General features: G+C 38.0%; 1 protein-coding gene across 1 annotated transcript in view; it reads right to left on the bottom strand.

Annotated features, from left to right (window-relative positions):
* Dpyd (dihydropyrimidine dehydrogenase) overlaps positions 1–22,198 on the bottom strand; it is a 715,003-nt gene that overhangs the window by 672,840 nt on the left and 19,965 nt on the right. The gene's annotated exons all lie outside the window — the stretch shown is intronic.

Here is a 22,198-nt window from a genome sequence, read left to right as displayed (position 1 = left end):
CCCTTCAAGCATTTAATTTCACAACACAACTGTTTCAAGCAATCATTTTCTAGGTGACACCCTGGCTGGTTTTATAATACTGATTTCATGATAATATGAAGGATTTTACAAAAAGTGAATTGTAACAAATGTCTAAGATAAATTTTATATTCAGTAGATTTATGGTAGAATAAAACCTGAGTCAATGCAATTCATTCTGACTTTGATTTAAAGACGTGATTGCAAGACTCCATTTTAAGTTTTTAGAATTTGAAAGTATTTTTCACTTGCATTATACAGGTTAATGTACAAACAAGTACTATTATCTCAATATTTGGGATGAGCAAATAAATCCAGGGAGGGTAAGGTGAAGAAGGCACAGAAATATATAGCACATTTCTTCTGAGTGGAGGATTGAAAGTGAAATTCATCCAAAAATGAAGTCCATATTTGCAGGAATAATGGTAAGTATCATTTGAGAAACTGAGTAAAGAATTTTATTGTCATCTTCCATCTAGGTAAGCCCTATAAGGTAACTACTGAGAACTGAGAGTTATTTTCCTCAAAGGGGAAAGGAGGAAGGAAGGGGAGGAGATGAGGGAGAAAAGGGAAGAGAGAAGAGAGAGAGAGAGAAAGAGAGAGGGGGGAGGGAGGGAGGAGGGAGAAAGGGAGAGAGGGAGAAAGGCAGAGAGGGAGAGAGGGAGAGAGGGAGGAGGAAGAGAAGGAGGAAGGAGAGAGGGAGAAGGGAGAGAAAGAGAAAGGAGAAGAGGAAAGAAGTGGAATCTGGTTAGGTAGAATTAGGGAAAGAGGACATGGGAAAGCTGATCTGGACATATAAGAAGCAAATAATGTAGTTAAAAATTAATACATAGGATACAGCAACCTTGAAACTGCTTCACTAAGTCAAGAAAACACCACCAAGTGATGGTAAATACCAAGGAAACCTAAAGTGAAGGATAAAAATCACAGTGTCCAAGTCTTTCCATTTCTTAACAAATGGGGCAATGTCATTCTTTCTGATGGAGGCATAGAATTCCATTGTATGTATGTGTATATATATATCACATTTTCTTGATCCATTCATCTACTGAGGGGCATATGGGTTGGTTCCATATCTTAGCTATGGTAAATAATGGTGCAATGAACATAGTTGTGCTGGTAACTTTAGTATGGTCTTGTTTGTGATCATTTGGGTAAATGCCCAAAAGTGAGATTACTGGGTCATAGGGGAGCTCTATGTGGAGTCTTTTGAGGAACCTCCCCACTACTTTCCAAAGTGGTTGAACAAGTTTACACTCCCACCAACAATGCAGTAGGGTTCCCTTCTGGCTACATCCCCTCCAGCCTCTGTTGTTATTGGAGCTCTTGATTATAGCCATTCTAAATAAGCCAGGGCCAACAAAACATAGGTCCCATGGTTTCCCTTATTTGCAATAAGTAGTATATGTCTGGGACAAGCAGAAAAGGTCAAAAGCTGTATACATATGGCCAGATAAGATGAAGTGAAGTGAAACCCAAGATAGGGACACAGGTGGTTTTTTTTCTTTCTTGCTATTGTTTCTAACATATTTATAAGGTACCATGTGATTTTTTTTTTGTTGCTTTGTATGTCCCTTTATAACCCCTGTTTTCACTGTATTTGATGTTGGTATAATTTGGGGAGGGGAAGGGAAAAAACAAACTGTGTAAATAGGGATACAGGTTGACCCACTGCAACAATGAGATGTAGAAGACACTATGTTGAAAAACAAACTTTAGGCAGGGAGGGGTGGAGTGTAGTTGTTGAGGTGGGAGGGAAGGGATGGTAGGGGAAAAACAAAGGAGGAGGCAGTAATGCTTGATAAGAAATGTACTCATTACCTTGCTCATGTAACTGGAACCCCTCTGTACAGTATTTTCACAATAAAAAAAAAAAACATTAAAAAAAATCACAGCATCTCCATAATTAAGTTTTCTAGGGCTATGGGAGGTCATAAAATGTCATAAAATACTTTTTTGGAGACTCCACTTCTCCTAAGAATTAATGACAGGCTTCATTTCTAAAATGGGTCAACAAATAGTTTAAGACAAAAGATCTTCTAGACCAATAAAACCATTCCCTAAAGGTCAAATGTAAACTGATAGCTCTTCCTCACCCTTGGGGCAGACTGTCCCATAGGCTCATCCTGCGTAGGGAATGGAGTGACTGACTGGTGGTCACTGGGCAGCCATCTTGGAATCCAGAAAAGCTTGGCTTACCGGCCAGGCATTAAAGGCTCTTATTTTAAGTAGGCTCACCTGACCAATCCTGAGACAATAGGCCACCAGAAGACCCATCACCTCTGAACCAGCCAGTGTATTGAGGACTATTTGAACTCTACTCACTCTTTAACTATATGTGCCTTCTCACTCTCTGGCCCCAAGTGTTCCTTTTTATCCTAAGGCTCATTAATAGCCATATCCCTGAGGACATCAAAAGGTGGCTGGAAATGGACTAAAATTGGAAGGCATTCCAATCCTAACATTTTTTTGGCCCGGGCTGCCTTTGAACCATTAATTCTCAGATCTCAGCCTGCTGAGTAACTAGGATCAGAGGTGTGAGCAAATCTTGCAATCCCTCACTCTCTTCAACCCCTGGCAAAAACTAAAATTTTGATGGTAAACAATTAAAATGCAGAGAGACTTTTGAGAATAATAAAGGCAGATAGTTTGATGGGGAGAGCTAAGGACCAAGACAGCTAAGATAAACCTTCAGGTAGTCATAAAAATCCTCAAGGACTTGCTCCAAAAATTACCCTCCCAATTTAATTGGATCATGTTACAGGACAATGTATATCATTTCCAATGTTCAAGATGAGAGTTGGTATGATATGATCACACAGTGTAACACAGAGAGGGGAGCAGGCACCCTGACAAAAACACTGCTCTCAGATGGGTGTCTGTAATTCCAAGGCTGCATCTTCTAACCATGTCAGAGGCTCACACTAGAGCAGATGTAGACTTACTCCAAAACAAGGAGATCCTATAGGAAAAATAAGTAAAGAAAGAATGGAAGCACAGAAAATGCCTTAAGTTCAAACCTCATTACCGCCAAAAATAAAAATAACTTTGAGAAGCTTGAGTTCACATTTAACAAGGATTTTGGCATAGCTATTATGACAGGATGACTGTAATGTCTCACTCACCAAGCACAGAATACCCATCACATAAATTTTATAGAAGAACCAGCATTCTGAAACTTGAAAAATATAATGGAAACATAAAAATATCATTAGTGAAAGAACAAATGTAAAGAAAAAGATAATCTGGAGGACAAAGAGAAAAAATGAATACAGAAAAGTAGACAGAGAATTAAAGATATATTATAGACAATTTAGCAAATGAAAGTATGTTAATATGTGTACCAGGAAGAAAAGGAGGGGAAGGATATAAAATATCCTAAAAGCTTAGAACACTTTGCTAGTAGTAAGGTCCTAAGTTCAATTCCCAGCTTGATAGATGGATGGATGGGAGGGATGGATGGAGGGATGGATATAGATAGATAAGATAGATATGAAAAACAAATGGCCAACAGTAAGGTATGTATAATTATGAAATTTTAACTGTGAAAAACATACTATCAATCTGGATTTTTTAAAATCCAACTATGTGTCTTCATTAGGAAACACTTTAAATTGAGTAAAATGAAAGTAGAGAGACTCAGGAAGATGTATTGGGCAAACAGCAACTGTATGCCAGGTTCTGGAGACTCACTCCTGTAATTGAGGCTAATGCTTGTAATTCTAGCTACTCAGGAAGCTGAGATCTGAGGTTCTGTGTTCTAAGCCACCCTGAGCAGGAAAGTCTGTATGACTTAGCTCTAACCACACACACATGCAAGCAAATCCAGTAGAGCTATGTGGCTCAGATGGTAGAGTGCAAGTCTTGAGCACAAAAGCTCAGGGATTGAACCCAGGACCTTAGTTCAGGCCCTAAGACTGCTGCACACACAAACTCATATACACAAACAAATTTTTTTTTTTGCTTAAGTATTTGGGATTGAAGCATGGCTAATTTCATTTAATTCAAATTGATAAATAAAATGATGACATTTTAAAGTTGTACTGACCAACATTTAAAGCAAACCAGGAAGCATTAAAAATAAAAGATGGCTGCATTTTCGTTATTTCCATAATCCATATTGTGATAAATGATTATATTTATCTGTGTCGTCATAGTAATGCAACTTTTGAGAGTAAACACTTTGAATGTAATTTGTTGGCTGCTTATCACAGTAACTTTTCTTTCCCATAGCAGAAAAATAGAAAATACAACATAACATGAAATATTGGGTTAACCTTTTGCAAAAAGGCAGTGAGTTGAATCCAATGGATCTTGGGTAAAAGTAAATTGGATTGTGGAGAATAGTTACCAAGGATTTAACTTCATAATATCCCAAATGAAAAGTGATATAAAATAAAAATCCAGGACACGAATGGTTGAGAGATAAAAAAAAAAAAAACAAAAAAAAAAACACCAACTTTCCAAAGCGAGACTTTTAAAAACTGAAAGTCAATATTCTCGATAAGGAAGCACCTTTCAGAATAATACAAGTGCTAAATTACACTCTTGCAAAGAAATGACCAGGGCAATGTCCTGACAGGGTCACAGGGTCCCTGATCTGGGTAATTTGAGCACTTTCCAAGGACCATTAACTCTTTCTGTTACACGATTATTACTTATGGAGGAAACATTTTCTCTCATCAAGAAATTTGGCCTTTGGGTATCCCAATCATTTTTAGTAGCACAAGAAAAATGGAGTGGTGATTCTGAAAGGCAGCAAAGAAAAATTGGAGGAAATTTAACTGCACTAATTTCATGGAGTACTAATAGAGGACAAAGTACAGATGAGAGTGAATAAGATCTGTGTTGTCACTGATTTGTCTGCTACCTCCATTCCCAGAAACACCTGGAGTCCTGCGACATACAGGCTTGAATGTTGCATCGCATTTCACAAATCAAAGTACTAACCCTGAGCCTAAAAATGCTGGAACCTCAGTATCATTTGCAAGCTTGAATTACCATCACAGGAAGCCTTTTGGCCAACATGTCCAATGCCTAAATATGTGCGTGTATTTTATATAGCAATATTGATTAACCAAATATAATGCACCATTAAGCTACTGTCCCCCTTTGCATCTTAAACTGTAAATAGATATTTTCTATTTGATACTGCTTACCACTTTCTATAATTCTAAGCTTTAAGATCACACACATAAACCGATACTTTGCCTACCAGGCCTAAGTTGATTCCTGAATTCTACTGTATTACAATTAAGCTGAGATTTTGTTTTTGGTAGTATATCTTGAGTTTTCTATAAGGCATTTCTTACTTTTCCTGTATGAGGTTTTTTAAAATAAATAAATAAACTCATCTTTTTTTTTCCTTTTTTTTTTTTTTTTTGCATTTGTACATAATACCTTAGGAACTTCTTTCTCCTGGCTTCAAACTGTCCGCCATCTTCAGATCTCAGCCTCCTGAATAGTTAGGATTACACGTGTGAACCACCGGCACCCTGATAACCATACAATTCTTACTGAAGAACCAGCATAACTAAGTTGGTGACTGGGTCTCACATAGACATTATATACCCCTGACTACCCCAGAATACCATCGACTGAGAGACGGATCGTTATTTCTCACAGTTCTACAGGCTGGGAAGTCTGACGTGTATAATTTGGTTCCTGCTTGCTGTCTTCTTGTGGAGAGATGGAATGAGAACACTGGCTATTAGGAAGTAATCTTGACCTTCTTCCTCAAACCTCCACCCTCACATACCACACCTTGTGAAATAATGTCCTTCTCACTTATGGATTTCTGAAAGGATACACACATCTAAAACAGACCTTGGAAGATTTTTACTATCAGTAGAGTAAATGCTATCCATACTTGCTTTCAACTATAAAACATGTTTTATCAAGATGATAAATAGTGCCACATTGATTCAAACTTTCATTTTTTTCAAGAAGAGACTGCAGGTGCTTTCTTGCCAGATGTCTGGCTGATGGTGCACCCTTCAGCAGAAATAAATTTTGCTTGCTGAGAAAATTTCAAAAAAATAAGATAAAAAGGAGAAGAACTGCAGAATATCCAAAGGAGATATTACGCAGTCTGCTTAAATTTGAGAAAATAAGATGAAAAAACAATGAATTCAACATAAGCTCTTAAGAGTCTATTTTTTAAACAATCTGGACAATAAAGCATCACTAGCATTGATGCTAACATTGATACTGCTTAGACACTTTTATACCTTTTATACTTTATAACTTATACCTGTAAAGGAATTAAAAATAAAATCAGGTACAAACACTTTTAAAAAGATACACAAAATATAACACTGGTTTACAAAGAGCTAGCTATCAATATCAAAGGTTATTTTAATTCAAAAGAGGCTAAATATATACACCAGCATGTTAAAAATAAAACAATGTCAAAAAAAAAAGAAAGAAAGAAAAGCTGGGGGAAAAACTTACTAAAAAAGAAGATGGAAGCCGAAGTTGAACTGAGTGTAGATTTTTTTTCTGATTCAATAAATCGAATATGATTTTCAGTTATTGATCAACTTCAACAATGCAATGAAAGAGCTAAAAAAGAGGTCCATCAGTAGTGAGTTATGGCTCAACTTTAGCTATGTGGAAAAATACATCAGGAGGGTCACCATTCAGGGAAAACTTTAGAGAGACCTCTATATCAATCATCACACTAAACATGGTGCCACACACACATGTGAACTTAACTACAAACAAGACATAAGTAGGATTGCAGTCCAAGACCAACCAAAACTCAAAACTGTCTGAAATAGTACTGTCATTCAATTCTGCACCTGATTGTTTCTTATATAGCAGACATCCTTCAGAAACAACTATGTGTGTGTGTATGCATGCACACCACACACAAAGCACAAAAGAGTGTTCATTACATACAGAATGCTAATAGAAGCCTCTGTTTCCCTCCACAATCTACTCTATCTCCAATTTAACCTATTTGTTGGTTAGCCAATCTATGAAAGAATGTATTTCCACACCCATGGGTCTTAATGGTAGTCTAAATGCCATTTTATCTCAAAGTTCTCACTAGGGACCATTTCTTTCCAAAGATTAAAAATGAGTCCCTCTCTTTTCTCTCAATGTCACCTTGCCCCTATGAACTTCTAGAGAAACTCACTGTGGTCTTCCATTTGACACACAGGCTATGGTATTGGGTAACTATTAACCCATGTGCTCTTCCCTACCAAACTGGTCAGTCAATCTCTGAAAAGCAAGGATGTTTTTATGTACTTGCTTGTCCTCAAAACCAAGCACTGCACTTCAAAGATGCAAAAGGAAATTGTTAAGGGGGAAAATAATGTTAGAAAAACAGTAAAAAGTAACAAAACAATAACGAATTCCCACAGAAATTAAAAGGACCTTACAGGTAAGGAAGCAAACTGACATCCGCCTTTTCTTTTTCTCAGTGCTAGTGTTACTGTTGTTTTCCGTTTCAGAAGACGAAGTGATCTCTATTTTCCAGGCATCAGCAGTTACAGAGACTTTAAGTCATCTAATCATTAACTGCTCTGTAATGGGAGGTCAGGGTCAGACTCACTTTCCTTCTCAGGCCTGTCACAGAAATCACTTGCTCAAGCAGCAGGTAGCACTTTGAACTGCTCCTGACTGTGTGTGCTCATACCAGGTCAGCAACAAGTTCTGACAGAAAAACATGTCCCCTGTTGTTTTTTTTTGTTTTTGTTTTTTACTGTTAAATGGTTCTAGGGCCCAAGTGTTGGCTTTTATTGTATAAGATGGACAAGACACAAATAAAAACAATGCATTTTAAGTATATTTCATACAAGTATAAAAGTTCTATGTGAGACTAGAAGGAAAGTCTGGGAAAGACTAACTTTGAAGAACATTTATTTTCTAAAAGTGCTTCCAGGATACTCCAAAAAACTTAAAAAAGTGATCCTTTAACAAATCACTTGTGGGGCTGGGAAGGTGGCTCAGTGGTAGAGTGGTTGCCTTGCATACATGAGGCCCTGGGTTTGATTCCTCAGCACCATGTAAGCAGAAAAAGCCAGAAGCTGTGCTATGGTTCAAGTGGTAGAGCACTAGCCTTAAGCTGAAGAGCTGAGGGACAGTGTCTAGGCCCAGAGTTCAGGCCCCACAACCGACCCCCTCCCCCCCCAAAAAAAGTTGGAAGTGGAGCTGTGGCTCAAGTGGTAGCAAAAAAATCAGAGACAGCATCCAGGCCCTGAGTTTAAGCCCCAGTATTGGCACAAAAAAAAAAGGAATGGAACAAATCACTTCTAAGAGAATGATTAATGAATTATAAATAAAATAAAATGCAAGATGATAACTAGTGCCTACCTATAAAAGAAAATTCGAATTATGGTCTACTTAGAACGGAAAAACATTATATATATAAAATATTTAAATCACATTTGAAAAGGTATGGTATGGAAAAAGGATACTCTTATGGTTATAGAACATGTTCAAAAGGAAGACAAATCAGATATACATGTAACCAAAAACAACTTCCATTACAGACATATAATTTAATGCATTAAATAACCATTTAAAGTAATATAAAATTCCTGCAGATAGTTATTAGTTGTCATATTCATTCTCTTAACTCAGGAATAATGATAGTCTTCTTTTATAATGCATTTGTCAGAATACATGGAGAAAAATAGTGTCTCCATTTAAAAAGTAGTAACCAGCTTGCATCTATAATCCTAGCAAGTTGGAAGCTGAAGTCTGAGGATCTCCTTCTCAAACCAGTGGGGACAGCAAAGTCTGTGAGATTCATATCTCCAACTAAACACCAAAAAAATACTAGTAGTGGATGCATGGCTTAAGTGGTAGAGTGCCAGTCTTGAGGGAAAAAGCAAAGAGACAGTACCCAGGGCTTGGGTACTTATCCCTGAGCTTTTGTGCTCAACGATCTACTACTTACTTTTTGGAAAGTTAATTGGAGATTAGAATCTCAAGAGCTTTCCTTCTCCGGGCTGGCTTCAAACTGCAATCCTCAAATCTTACCCTCCTGAGTAGCTGGGATTAAAAGTATGAGTCATTATCTTAGCTTGAGTTTTTTATGGCGAGAGACAGAGAGAGAGAGAGAGAGAGAGAGAGAGAGGGGGGGGGAGGGAGAGGGAGAGAGAGGGGGAGAGGGGGAGAGGGGGAGAGGGGGAGAGGGGGAGAGGGGGAGAGGGGGAGGGGGGGAGGGGGGGAGGGGGGGAGGGGGGAGGGGGGGAGGGAGAGAGGGGGGGAGGGAGGGAGAGAGAGAGGGAGGGAGAGAGAGAGAGAGAGAGAGGGGGGGGAGAGAGAGAGAGAGAGAGAGAGAGAGAGGGGGAGAGGGAGAGGGAGAGAGAGGGGGAGAGGGGGAGAGGGGGAGAGGGGGAGAGGGGGAGGGGGGAGGGGGGAGGGGGGGAGGGGGGGAGGGGGGGAGGGAGAGAGGGGGGGAGGGAGGGAGAGAGAGAGGGAGGGAGAGAGAGAGGGAGAGAGAGAGAGAGGGAGGGAGAGAGAGAGAGAGAGGGAGAGAGAGAGAGACAGAGAGAGAGAGAGAGAGTGTGTGTGTGTGTGTGTGTGTGTGTGTGTGTGTGTGTGTGTGTGTAACAAAAATGACCTACCTGCAACCTAAAATTTCTTATGAAATAACAAAAGAGCCAAATAGCAAAAGCAGTCCTTATTGGCAGGCAGAACAGTGTTGGAGGAATAACAATACCAAACTTCAACTCTACTACAAAGCCGTAGTAATGAGAAAAGCTTGGTACTGGCATGAAAATAGGCCTGAGTACCAGTGGAACAGAAAAGAAGACCCAGAAACAAACCTCCAACCTATATCCATCTCGTATTAGATAAGGGAGCCAAAAACAGACTGCAAGACAAGCCTCTTCAACCATGGTCCTGACAAAACTAGATATCTCCATGAAGAAAACTGAAACTAGATCCACTTTGTACCAGCATCAATTCAAACTCAACCAAAGACTTCAATATAAAACTGGAAACAGGTGGACCCATTGCAACAATGAGATGTACAATTCCTTATGTCGAAAACGAACTTTACAACTTTGGTGGGGGGGGGGGGAGGGAGAGCGGACAGGATTGGGGGGGGGGGGGGCAGGGGGAGGATGGGAAGGGATGGGAAGGGAAAACAAAGGAGGAGGCTACAATGCTTAATAAGAAATGTACTCATTATCTTGCCCATGTAACTGTAACCCCTCTGTACAGTATTTTCACAATAAAAAAATAATTAAAAAAAGAATGTGAAAAACAGAACAAATACAAAGTGAATATAAGAAGTCATATTTATATAATTAAACTTGAACTTGTTACTTAAAAAAAAAAACTGGACACCATGAAACTATTGCAGAAATGGGTAGGGAAAACTCTAGGACTCCTAGGAACATATCAAAACTTCCTAAATAAAGAGCCAGAAACACTAGGTGCTGGTGGCTCACGCCTATAATCTTAGCTACTCAGGAGGCAGAGATCTGAGGATCGCAGTTTGAAGCCAGCCCAGGCAGAAGTTCCCATGAGACATTTATCTCCAATTAACCACTCAAAAACCAGAAGTGACACTGTGACTCGAGTGGTAGAGCACTAGCCTTAAGCACAAAGAGGCTCAGAGACAGTGTCTAGGCCCTAAGTTTAAGCCCCTCAGCTGACCAAAAATAAATAAATAAATAAGATCCAGAAACACAATAAATCAAAGAAAGCTTTGATCAAGAAAATGTGGTATATCTGCAGAATGGAATTTTACTCATCCATTAGAAAGAGTAATATTCTACCATTCACAAGGAGATGGAAAGTCTTGGAAAATATTCTATTAGGTGATGTAAGCCAGACACAGAATCAACAGTTGCATAATTTCCCTCATTGTGGTAGTTAGAATGTGCCTATAAAATGTGCCTATAAACATGTGGGTTATAAATGAAGTAACTGCAGTATAATAGACTTTACGGAGAATTCAAATAATACATTTTTTTAGAAAGACTAAGTCAAAATCCAGCAAAATAAACACCAAGAAATGGGTACTTGGAAGGGACTGGGGGAGAATGCAGTTAAGAATTCATTGTATATACCACAAAACTGAGAAATGTAAGGGAAGGGGTAGGTCAAAGGGGGTGAGATTGTTGAAGAGTGTGACACAGATGAAGTTGCACTGTATCCATAGTGCTATTCTAAATGACATCTCCCTTATAGAGCTACTTAAAGATAATTTTTAAAAATATGACCTAGCAATTCCAATTCAGGATAATAAGTATCTTATTTAAAATAATTTAAACTTAAAGCAACATATAAAGAGAAGATGTTTCTTTTATTATTGTTATACATTTGTAGTTAAATACCAATTGACTCAAATGGATTTTCTCCCAATGGTGAGTAAAATTGACCTTGTCATCTTCTTTGGATCTGAAGATTTAACATACTGTATTCTCATGAAGGGAAGAGATTCCTGAACTGATTCCCCACCCTAATTCAGGGGTGTAGTTCTAAACACTCATCCATTCATTGCTTCAAAAATATATGAAACAGATTACTTTTTTCATGTAAGCTGCCACATTAATCATTAAGAAAACATGAAATGCTATTAAGTAGGAGAAGAACATAAATAGTTCCCAGAAAACTGCACGTGTCTCTCCAATTTTAAAACGAAAAACACAGGGTCCCACAGGTCAGTCTCCATTGGAAGTGTCTATATAGCAAGCAAAAGGCCCCGACTTCAAACTCCACTACCACACAAAAATAAAAGTCGCCCATTGGGTCTTCATTGAAAATTTTATGTCATCACTACTGGAAATTCACTTGCCATATCTCTGATGAACAGTCTTTATCATACATTTATGTACATATGTGTATATATATGTGTGTATCCCAAAGTCCTCTATGTTTCTTAAATAAAATACCTTTCATAGTAGCTCAATAAAGATATAATTCAGTTACTGCAGAATCCATCTATATGAAGAGCACAATTCAATGAATTGTACCCTAGTCAGAATAATGAAAGTAATCAATATTTTCATTTTTAGAATATTCTGTCAACCCTGGGGGGGGGGGGAATTTACTAGTTAGCAATCACCTCCCATTTTTCCAAATCTCCAGCTTTAAGCAACTATTGGTTTACTTTTTCACAGTATAGATTTGTCTACTCTGAACATGACATAAAAGTGCAAGTAGAAGGGACTCGCATCTGTAATCCTAGCCATTCAGATCTTGGTATGAAGCCAGCCAGGACATTAGTCCTTGAGACTCATCTCCAAAAAATCTACCCAAAAAAGCCGTAAGTGGAGCTGTGGCTTAAGTGGCAGAACACCAGGCTTGAGCAGAAAAGCTGACAGACAGTGCCTGAGATTTGAGTTCAAGCCCCAGGACCAACACTTAAAAAAAAAAAAAAAAAAAAAACAGGTTCAGGTATACAAAACAAACTTTGGGCTTTTGTAAAAGGTTTCCTTCACTCAACATACTATTTTGTGACTCATCAACACCCCCATGTCAGCAGGAATTTGCCAGAAAGACAAACCACCAACGACCCCTCTCCCCCATCTCCCTAATTTAATCCAACTTTTTTAATGTATCCAAAAGACCCTATATGAAGGCTCTGCTTCTCCCCTCTAGGTCCAATCTTTTTATGTATCTACAGGTGGACTATGAAGGATTGAATCCTGCCTTATTCCTCAGGGTCAAGCAAAGGACTAAGTGTGTGCTCAGGTGCTTGTCAGCAGGCAGGTCATTCCCACCCCGGCTCTCAGGAGACCAGTGCCCCCACACCCAGCATTCCATGGTGGGCCTGGCCAAGGACATCACCCTTGATCCCAAGGTGACCATAGCCCATTTTTTATCTTCTGTTTCCTTGTTAAGCCCTTTATAAGCCCACCCCCAAATCCAGTCCCTTGCACAACCACCAAAGGTCTGTAAGTTTTCCATAGTACATTTTAGTTTTATAAATAAATCCCATATTCAACATTTTTAAAAATAAGAAATCCATTATTTTTTGTTGTTATTTTAGTTTATTTTTCAGATAAGATCTTGAGCTTTGTTCCTGGGGCTTTTTTCTAGCTGGGACTATAGATACAAACCACAACACTCAGCTAGGTTTTGTTGTTGTTGTTCTGGGGTTTTTTTTTTTTAAATCCTCCAACTTCCTTGATTTTATCAGCACAAATTAATTGTACAAAGGGGTTTCACTGTGATATTTACATATATTCATATAGTGTACTTTAATTCACTTCCTCTATATTATTTTCTTAATTCTGATCAAGATTTTCTTGCTCAGTATTCAAATCATGCATCTTTCCTTTGTCTTTTTTAAGATTTTACTGGGTTTCATTATGTTACTTTCATTCATGTACACATGTATAGATGTAACATACTGTACAATGGCCAGCCCTGACATTCCTTCTCTTTTCCCCTCCCTCTTCCCCTCCTCCATTTACAATCATGTCATTGATTTTTTTTTTAAGTCTAGATTCTACATATGAGCAAAAAAAAAAAATTATCTTTCTGAACAAATATTGCTTTCTGAACTTGGCTTATTTTGCTTAACATTATGCTCTCCGGGCTGGGAAGGTGGCTCAATGGTAGAGCGTTTGCCTTGCATGCCTGAGGCCCTGGGTTCGATTCCTCAGCACCACATAAGCAAAAAGAAAAAGGCCGGAAGTGGCACTGTGGCTCAAGTGGTAGAGCACTAGCCTTGAGCTGAAGAGCTGAGGGACAGCACCCAGGCCCAGAGTTCAGGCCCCACAACCGGACCCCAAAAACAAAACAAAACAAAACAAAAACATTATGCTCTCCAACTGAATCCATTTTCTGGCAAAAAGCATAATTTCATCATGCTTCTTTATGGCTGAATAATATGCCATTGTATATATTTACCACATTTTCTTGATCTCATTGTTGGATGAAATTTCATGAGATTTAAATAAGAATAAAGAGCATATATTTTCTTATGTTATTACCACCTTGACAGTTGCTTATTTCTTGGAATAAATACTTCTCTTGTCCTGGAAGGACATCACTCCCTTTAAAATTTCTCCGAGCACAGGTCTGCTGCTAATACATACATGAAAACCTTTTGCACGTCTGAAGAAAGTCTATTTTCACTTCGTTTTTGATTGCTCTTTTTACTAGGTACAAAATTTTAGGGGATGGGAGATTCTCCTATTCCCTACAATCCTTTAAATATGCCCCTTTGGGACTGAGACTGTGGCTTAGTGGTAGAGTGCCTGCCTAGAATGCATGAAGCCCTGAGTTCGATTCTTTAGTATCACATAAACAGAAAAAGCCAGAAGTGGTGCTGTGGTTCAAGTAGAGTGCTAGCCTCGAGTAAAAGAAGCTCAGGGACAGTACCTAGGCCCTGAGTTCAAGCCTCAGGACTGGCAATAAATAAAATAATAAATAAATAAATATACTCCTTTGCTGCTTTCTCAACAAGCACTCTGCTGGGGTCATTCTTTTGTGCTTTACTCCTCTGTATGCCTTCTTGTCTTGGGCTGACCTGAAGATTTTTTTTTTTTCTTTACCACTAGTTTTGGGTTATTTGTTTCTGCTGAGCCTTGAAATGTTCCCTATAGTCTTTCTTCTTGGACTTCATTGAGCTTCTTTGTTTTATGTTTTTATTTTTTTCCCTAAGCCTCCCACCTCTCTATCCACTCTTTCCTTAGGAGATCCCCTGTGCGAGTTTGAATAGTAAGCCACTAGAGTGGTCCTACTGCTCATTTTAATTAAAACTTCTCTCTTTCTTTCTTTGCCCCTTTCCTTCCTTCCTTCCTTCCTTTATTTGGCCCATTCCCTTCCATTCAGAAGACAGTTACTTCTGCTGTTTCTGAATTCACTGTGCAAAGTGGTCTGTCTTTAATCCCCTGTTTACTTTGTCTCAGACACTGTAGGTATCATTTCTAAAAGTTTGGTTTGTTTCTCTTCCTATTTTCCACATCTATATTTAGTTTTGTGATCCTATTGGTTACAAGTGTAATTACTATGTTAACATGCTTTCTTGATAATCCTAACATCTGTGCCAGTCCTGGGTTTGTTTTGATTCATTGATTTTTTTTTTTTTTTTAATCCTGATGGGTCATAATTTCCTACTTCTTTTCATGTTTGGTTATTTTTAACTGGCTGACAGGAATCGTGAATCTCAACTTATTGGATACACACTTTTTCTTTTGTATTCCTACATATCTTTTTTAGTTTTGTCTAAGATACAGTTGAAGTATGCAGAAACAATTTGATTCTTTCAAATCTTGGTTTGGGGACTGATGAAGTGGGACTTCAGCAGCATTTGGTCTGAGACTGATTATTTCCCACTACTGGGAAACTTGCGAGTACCCAATGTTCCATGAATCATGACGTTTTCCAGTCTGGCTGGTGAGAGCAGGCACTATTCCCAGACCCAGAGAGTGCCAGGCACTCTTCCTTCTAGCTCTTTCTTCTTTACCCAGCCATGGACCCTTTCTCCCATGCATACACTGATCCTCACTCAGTGTCCAGCTTTGAGGATCATTTGGTAATTCTCTGAGTGGTTTGCTCACTATGCTGTCCTATGAGGCCTAGCTGCTGTGATCTCCTGATTAAGCTCCGCCTCTTCCACTGAGGGAGCCAACCAGATCCTCTGTGGATTCCTCTCTTGTGAGCTGCAGCTTATAAGCACAGTAAAGACACTGGAGTTAAGCAAATAGTAGGGTCTCCCTCCTTTGTGTTCTAGTTCTTGGGGACCACTGCCTTTCGTTGCCTGATAGCCAATCAACCTCTCCAAAAAAATCATTGTTTCATGTTTATTATTATTTTATTGTCTCAGATACGCATGCAGTCAAGAATTGATGGGCCTGAGCTGTTGAAATCCTTACATATCCCATGCCACCAAAAAGGAAAGGTCAAAAGTGGCTCACAGCTCCCCACTGGGAGCTAGAATAGAAATGTTCAATTAGAAAAGAATGGCTGTCTGCCTAAAACCTGTGCCGGTTTGATGAGTTCATGCTAACAATGCGATTCGTGATGAATATTTACTTTTTGTCTGGTGGTTACAGCACTGTATGCGACATGCCACCGAGACTTGAGAGAGCTTCCTTGGTTGGCAACACTGCCCACAAGCTGTCACACATCGTTGCTGGGGACATTAAGTGCGCCCTGTACAACTGCACTAAACTGCTATCTCAGCCCTCTCCCTGTCCTTGCTAAATCTCAGAGATAGGAGTCAAGGATCACTTAGGTTTAACCAGAGGCCATGGCGGGCATTCTGCTTCAGTGCGCATGCTTCTCTTCTACAGTAACAAGCCCCTTTTACTGTGAGAAGGGTAGAGTTTCCAGCTAAAGAAAGACTTCAGACCCTGACTTTCCTGCAACTAAGACAAGCCATTGACTAAGGAGGCCAGTCAACGAGGGAAGTGTTAGAAGTTGTTATTAAGGGAACAACAATAACCAGAACAAAAGAACGAGGGAAGGAAGGAAGGAAGGAAGGAATTAGAAATGGCAGAGTGGAAAAAACAGAAACCCAACAAAATCGGTACCAGGAAATGAGGACTTACAAGAGGAAGGGAGGGATAGAGAGATAGAAGAATGAATAGGAGAAGGGAGCCGAATGCAGGCAAGAACCCATTGTATATACCACAAAATTGAGAAAAAAAAAAAGGAGGAGGGTGGGTCGAGTGGAGGGTGAAGATGTTAAAGGGATGACACAGATCAAGACACATTGTGTACATAAATGGTCAAAAATAAATAAATAAATAAGTGTATACCCTAAAAGTTAAGAAAAATGAAGGAAGGGGTTGGTTAAGAGGGATGCGCGAGGAGGTTGAGTGACATTAATCAAGAGGCACTATATTCACAAACGGCTCTGTTGAACAGCAATTTCTTTATACAACTACTTAATGATAATTTAAAAATTCTAAAAAGCCATAGAAACCAAGAGGTGCTACATGTCTTGTGGGATACATCTCTGAATTTTCTTTACTCGGAGGAAGAAATAAATTATTATCCTATTTGAGCCAGTCTCATTCACTTTTCTGTATTATGACACATAACTTGTTTTCACAGGGCCCACGAGGATACTGGTGAGCAACTGGATGTGCCAAACACCAACACTCCAACCAACAGAGTAAAATATTCATAACCAGCGTATGCGTAAAAGCATTTGGGCTTATGTACTTTAAAGATAAATGGTAAGTCACATCAGCATAAGTTCGAATTTTCCATGAAATCCATCAAGATGTCAAATATCCTAAACCCAAAATTACTCATTTCAAAAAATGATCAATGGAAATTGTGTTGTGCCAGCATAGAAAACACACACACACACACACACACACACATATACACACACACGAAAAAAGAAAAATATGATTCACTTTAATCTTCATTGATTGACTACTAATAGTTTTCTCCAGTTAAGGAACTGACATAAATGTTTTACAATACAGTACATGATGTGAATAAATATGTACTCAGGGAGCCTTTGTAAACTGCTTTGTTTTGCTTTTGCGTTTTGTTGTTGTTATTTGGAATGCTTCCATAGACCATCTTTTCCCATGTTTCACACCTCCAGCCATTCTTTGTGAAGGCCTCCCTGCCAGGCTGTGGTAGATGACACACTTTTAGGTTCCCAAGTGCAGAACACTTCATCAGTAGTCTCTGAATTAATAGCTTCCTTGTTATGATTACTTTTTAGCTTACAGGTGAGAAAAGAGCTGGGTCTCCCTACCCAGGAAGCATTTTAACAAAGACTTGGCTGATGAGTCTATATCATTCATCATTGCTCTGCTTTCTCAATGGTCCACAAAAGTATAACATCACCATTTATGCATGTAATTCAAGTTTTTCCTTTTTTTTTCTTTCTTGTGTGTGTGTGTGTGTGTGTGTGTGTGTGTGTGTGTGCCAGTAATGGGACTTGAACTCTGAGCCTGGACACTGTCCTGGAGCTCTTTTGCTCAAGGTCAGTGCAGATCTCAGCTTCCTGAGTAGCTAAGATTACAAGTGTGAGTCACTGGTTACCAGCATCTTTCTTGTCTAATTCTAATTACTGTTATTAAGTAGTTGTATGAAGGAGCTACAATTCCATATGTCAGGTGATGAGTACAATGCTTTTAGGTCAATACTACCCCTTCTTTTGTTCTTCCCTCATCCCATCTTTCTTGTCTAGTTTATTATCTTTAAGTAGTTGTACAAAGAGTTACCATTTAAGAAAGCAGTTTATGAATACAGTGCATCTTGATCAGTGTAATCTCTTTCAACATTCTCACCCATCTCTCCCAATCCACTGCTTCCCTCATTTTTCTTAACTTTGTAAGATATACATTGAGTTCTCAATTGCCTTCTCCTTAATTCAAGGATTTCTGTATATATATTTTTAAGTGTTGAATCCATTTTGTGTTGGTACAAGAAACTGTGTACACAAAACCTGAAAGAGGTCAGCCTTACAGAAAACTTTGTCATCACTCTGTTAACCATAATATCTACAAAATTTCCTAATTCGCGTTACAGAATACTGGTTGAATTATTGAGGAAGAAACAAATCTCAGAGACTTTAAGGAGGTTCTAGGAGGATTTCATAACAGCTAATTCACAACCAATTGTAAAGAGATAGAAAATTGAGAATACCTCCCATGTCAACAACTTGTAACTAGAAAAAGAAATCATAACCACAGATCATAAAAGTTGATATAGAGAACTGACTTAGGGAATAAAAATGTTTCTTTTTTTTGGCACATTGCTGGAATATTGGTGTCATATCACAAATGACATATAGGCTAAAAAAAAATTTTGACAGTGAAATGTAGTTTGTTTCCAGTGCCTTTTAATTGTTGAATTTGAATGAAGTCCAGGCATCTTCTGGAAAGCTAGGATTTTTGCTTAATTGTGAGAAAATCACAGATGCTCTGGTACCAAAAATACAGTTTACAACTCAGAAATGTCAGTAACACTACTCCCATTATAATAGAAACTTCATGTTTAACATTTATCAACTTTATGTATTCTATTAAGACTGTCAAATTTATGTATTCCAATTGAAATCCAGTCTAAACTTCTCTGGTTGTATGCCCATCTGCCCTAGTAGACTTTGAGACTGTTAGATGTATTGATTGGTGGTCTAGTAACTTGGATAAGGCAATGAATTAAACTATCTCCTTTACCAATGCACAAGCCATAAAGTCCTCCACCTACAGAAGACCAAAAGACAAAGGCCAAGCCAAGATGACAACCAAGTCACCCAATAGGCACCCACATATTTTGAATTATCTACTCAATTTTGTTGCCTAGAAGCCTACTTCTGATCACCATCCATACATAAAAGTAGAATAAATCCAGATGCTGGTGTCTCATGCTTATAATCCTAGCTATTCAGGAAGGCTCAGGTCATAGAATCAAGGTTCCAAGCCAGCCTTTTAGCTCAGGTTAGTTGAAATTCAGCCAACTCTGCATGAAAAAGCTGAGCTGGAATATGAAGCATGAGTTCAAGCCTCAGCACTCATTCATTCATTCATATTCATACACACACATACACACAGGCACACATGTATGTGTACAAACACATAGAAGAGGAATAAGGAGATATATTAATAATATAATTAACAGTGAGACATATAATAGGTCAGGAGCCCAGTGTTTCAAATATATTAGGTAAAACTGCTTTTTATTTCTTAAAGAAGGATTATATGATCCCTGTGCTTTAAACAATTCCCTGCACATTACAAGTTTTGCCATTATTATTAAAATACTCCTCGTGACAGAGATGAGCAAACTATCATCATCACCTTTCACACACAAAGTGTTTTAATCTTTCAACTTCATTTTGTCAGTTCAAAGCAAACATCAATGTAATCTATGCTGTTGGGTAATTAGTAGTAGCTTCATGATGTTATCAACATTTATTGACATACAGTTATTATTTTATTCATGGAATATTTTATATAAAAAAAAGCATACTGAATAGCATCAATTACCTTTTAAGACTTTTTAGTGAGGTCTGCCACTAGGAAACAATCCAATCTCTGCAATAACTTCCATTATGTTTAACAAAAGCACTTCCAACAGTAAAGCCACCAGCACAACAATGTTTATCACAGCACTATTCACTATAGCCAACATATGGAATCAGCCCAGATGCCCCTCAATAAACATATGGATCCAGAAAATGTGATATATATATATATATATATATATATACACACACACACACACACACCCAATAAAATTTATCCATTAGAAAGAATATTATACATTTTTAAAGAACTGGAAAGATTTGGAAAAATTATGTTAAGTAAGTCAGTCCCAGAGAAACAAAGGATCCATGATTAACCTTAAATATGAAAGCTAATTTAGCTTACAAACTTGTAAGTAAATACTTTAGGTGATATGCAAGTACATACCAATATATTAACTGAAATACAATAGATTCAAGGGAGATTTTAAATAGTGTAATTCCTTAGAAAGGCAAAATCAAACTTCAGCAAAATGAACCTCAGGAAGCAAGTACTTGAAAGGTGGTGGGGTCAAGAAGAAAAATAGACAATGAAGAGGAGAAGAGGGAAAGAATGTAGTCAAGAACACAAGCAACATATATCCTATAAAATTAAGAAGTGTGAAGAAAGGGGTGGGTAGGGGAGGAATGGGTGAGACTATTGAAAGGGTTGACATTGATCAAGATAAACTGTATTCATAAATGGTAACTCCTTTGTACAACCACCCAAACATAATAAAAATTAATAAATAAAAAGTAAAAAGGCACTTCCCATAACTAAATAGGTTCATATTTTTCTGACACTTAAACTTACTCAAAGGTATAACAAATTTCCTCAAAGGACGATTGATATTTGGTTATAATTAAGGTAACTAGGCCAGCATAAATGAAACTGTGATCTAACAGAAGAAGTTCAGTGGTGGATATCAACAAGTCTGTCAATTAACTATGGACAGAATTGAAGCACAGTTCATACTATGTATACATGTTTTGATGTGAGGACATGAAGGGTAGCTAATTCATTCATGAAGTAAAAGAACAACAGAAAGGACTACAAAAAGTCTGTATTTAAATCTTTAACAATATCACAAAATAGAATGCCTCAGATTTCTAGTACCTTAGCGTTTCCATATTGAACATATATTTTTATTGGAAAAAAGTAAATTTTATTTTTACATGACACATAACTGCTACAATGTAAGTGATAAAGCTGGATGAAGCAATTGATAACTTTTAAAACACATACCCTATTTCTCACAACTTATAGATCACTTCTGCTTATGAATTTCAAAGCAGAGCTTCTTCAATAACCAGAATTTGAAATGAGCAAAAAAAAAAAATTGGTGTAACAAAGCAATATCTAACATAGATAAAGCTAGGGAATTGTCCTTAATTACTTGAAATACATTGTATATTAAAGCAAAATGTTGGTATCAACATGGTCTTTTACAATCATTCCTTGGAAACCTTACAATCCATCTCAATTCACTTTCAAGCCCATAATTTGTTCACTGAAATTTAAACTACACATAGAAACCCAGAAATCCAAATATCTAGTGTTTTAAAATCTTAAACTTCAGGCAGACTTTACCAAAAAAAAAAAAAAAAGACACAAAACTCTGTGCTTCTCCAAGACTGCTAGGCAAATGGCCAAATACAAAATTAAAAATGTCCAAAAATTTGACAGATGAATAGAAATTTGAATGCTACCAGCAGATGAATTAAAAAGAGAAACAGCTAAATGTGTTGTTGCTTCTACAAAAGGAACTGTGAGGATTGAGGAGGGGTGAGAAATCAGCTCCAGTGAGAGCCAATGAGAACACGGATGACATCTCATCACTCCACATTCTGGGTACTTGACATTGGTAGTGCAGGATGCACTGACCTTGTACCAGTCAGAAAACACTACCCAATTCCCAACTGGTTCTTGATCAGCAAGTCACTGGAAGAATAGAAAAGGATGTTGTTTCTCCTTAGAAGTGCTCCTTTACAAGGAAAAAACAAAAACAAAAAACAAAACTAATAGATGTCCTGCCTTCTTCTCTACCCGGGAGAACAAAACCACTGAAGACACCAACACCTTTAGACCATCATCAGCCCACGTGATCATTGTACCAGAGGAATTAATGCAGACTTTCACTGCCATTGATTCATCTTCCCTCTAAGATGCCACCTGTAGGGACCCAACATTTTTATCCTTTTGTTTTATCACTTTTTAACATATTTAGTATACTTTGTGGAAGATGTTACTTAAGCTGGAATGCAATGTCA

The sequence above is a fragment of the Dipodomys spectabilis genome, unplaced genomic scaffold, assembly GCF_019054845.1.
Source record: "Dipodomys spectabilis isolate Male_0828 unplaced genomic scaffold, ASM1905484v1 ptg000002l, whole genome shotgun sequence".
NCBI classification, from domain to species: domain Eukaryota; kingdom Metazoa; phylum Chordata; class Mammalia; order Rodentia; family Heteromyidae; genus Dipodomys; species Dipodomys spectabilis.
The sequence above is the reverse complement of the archived record's forward strand: the minus strand, read 5'-3'. Positions and strand labels throughout refer to the sequence as shown.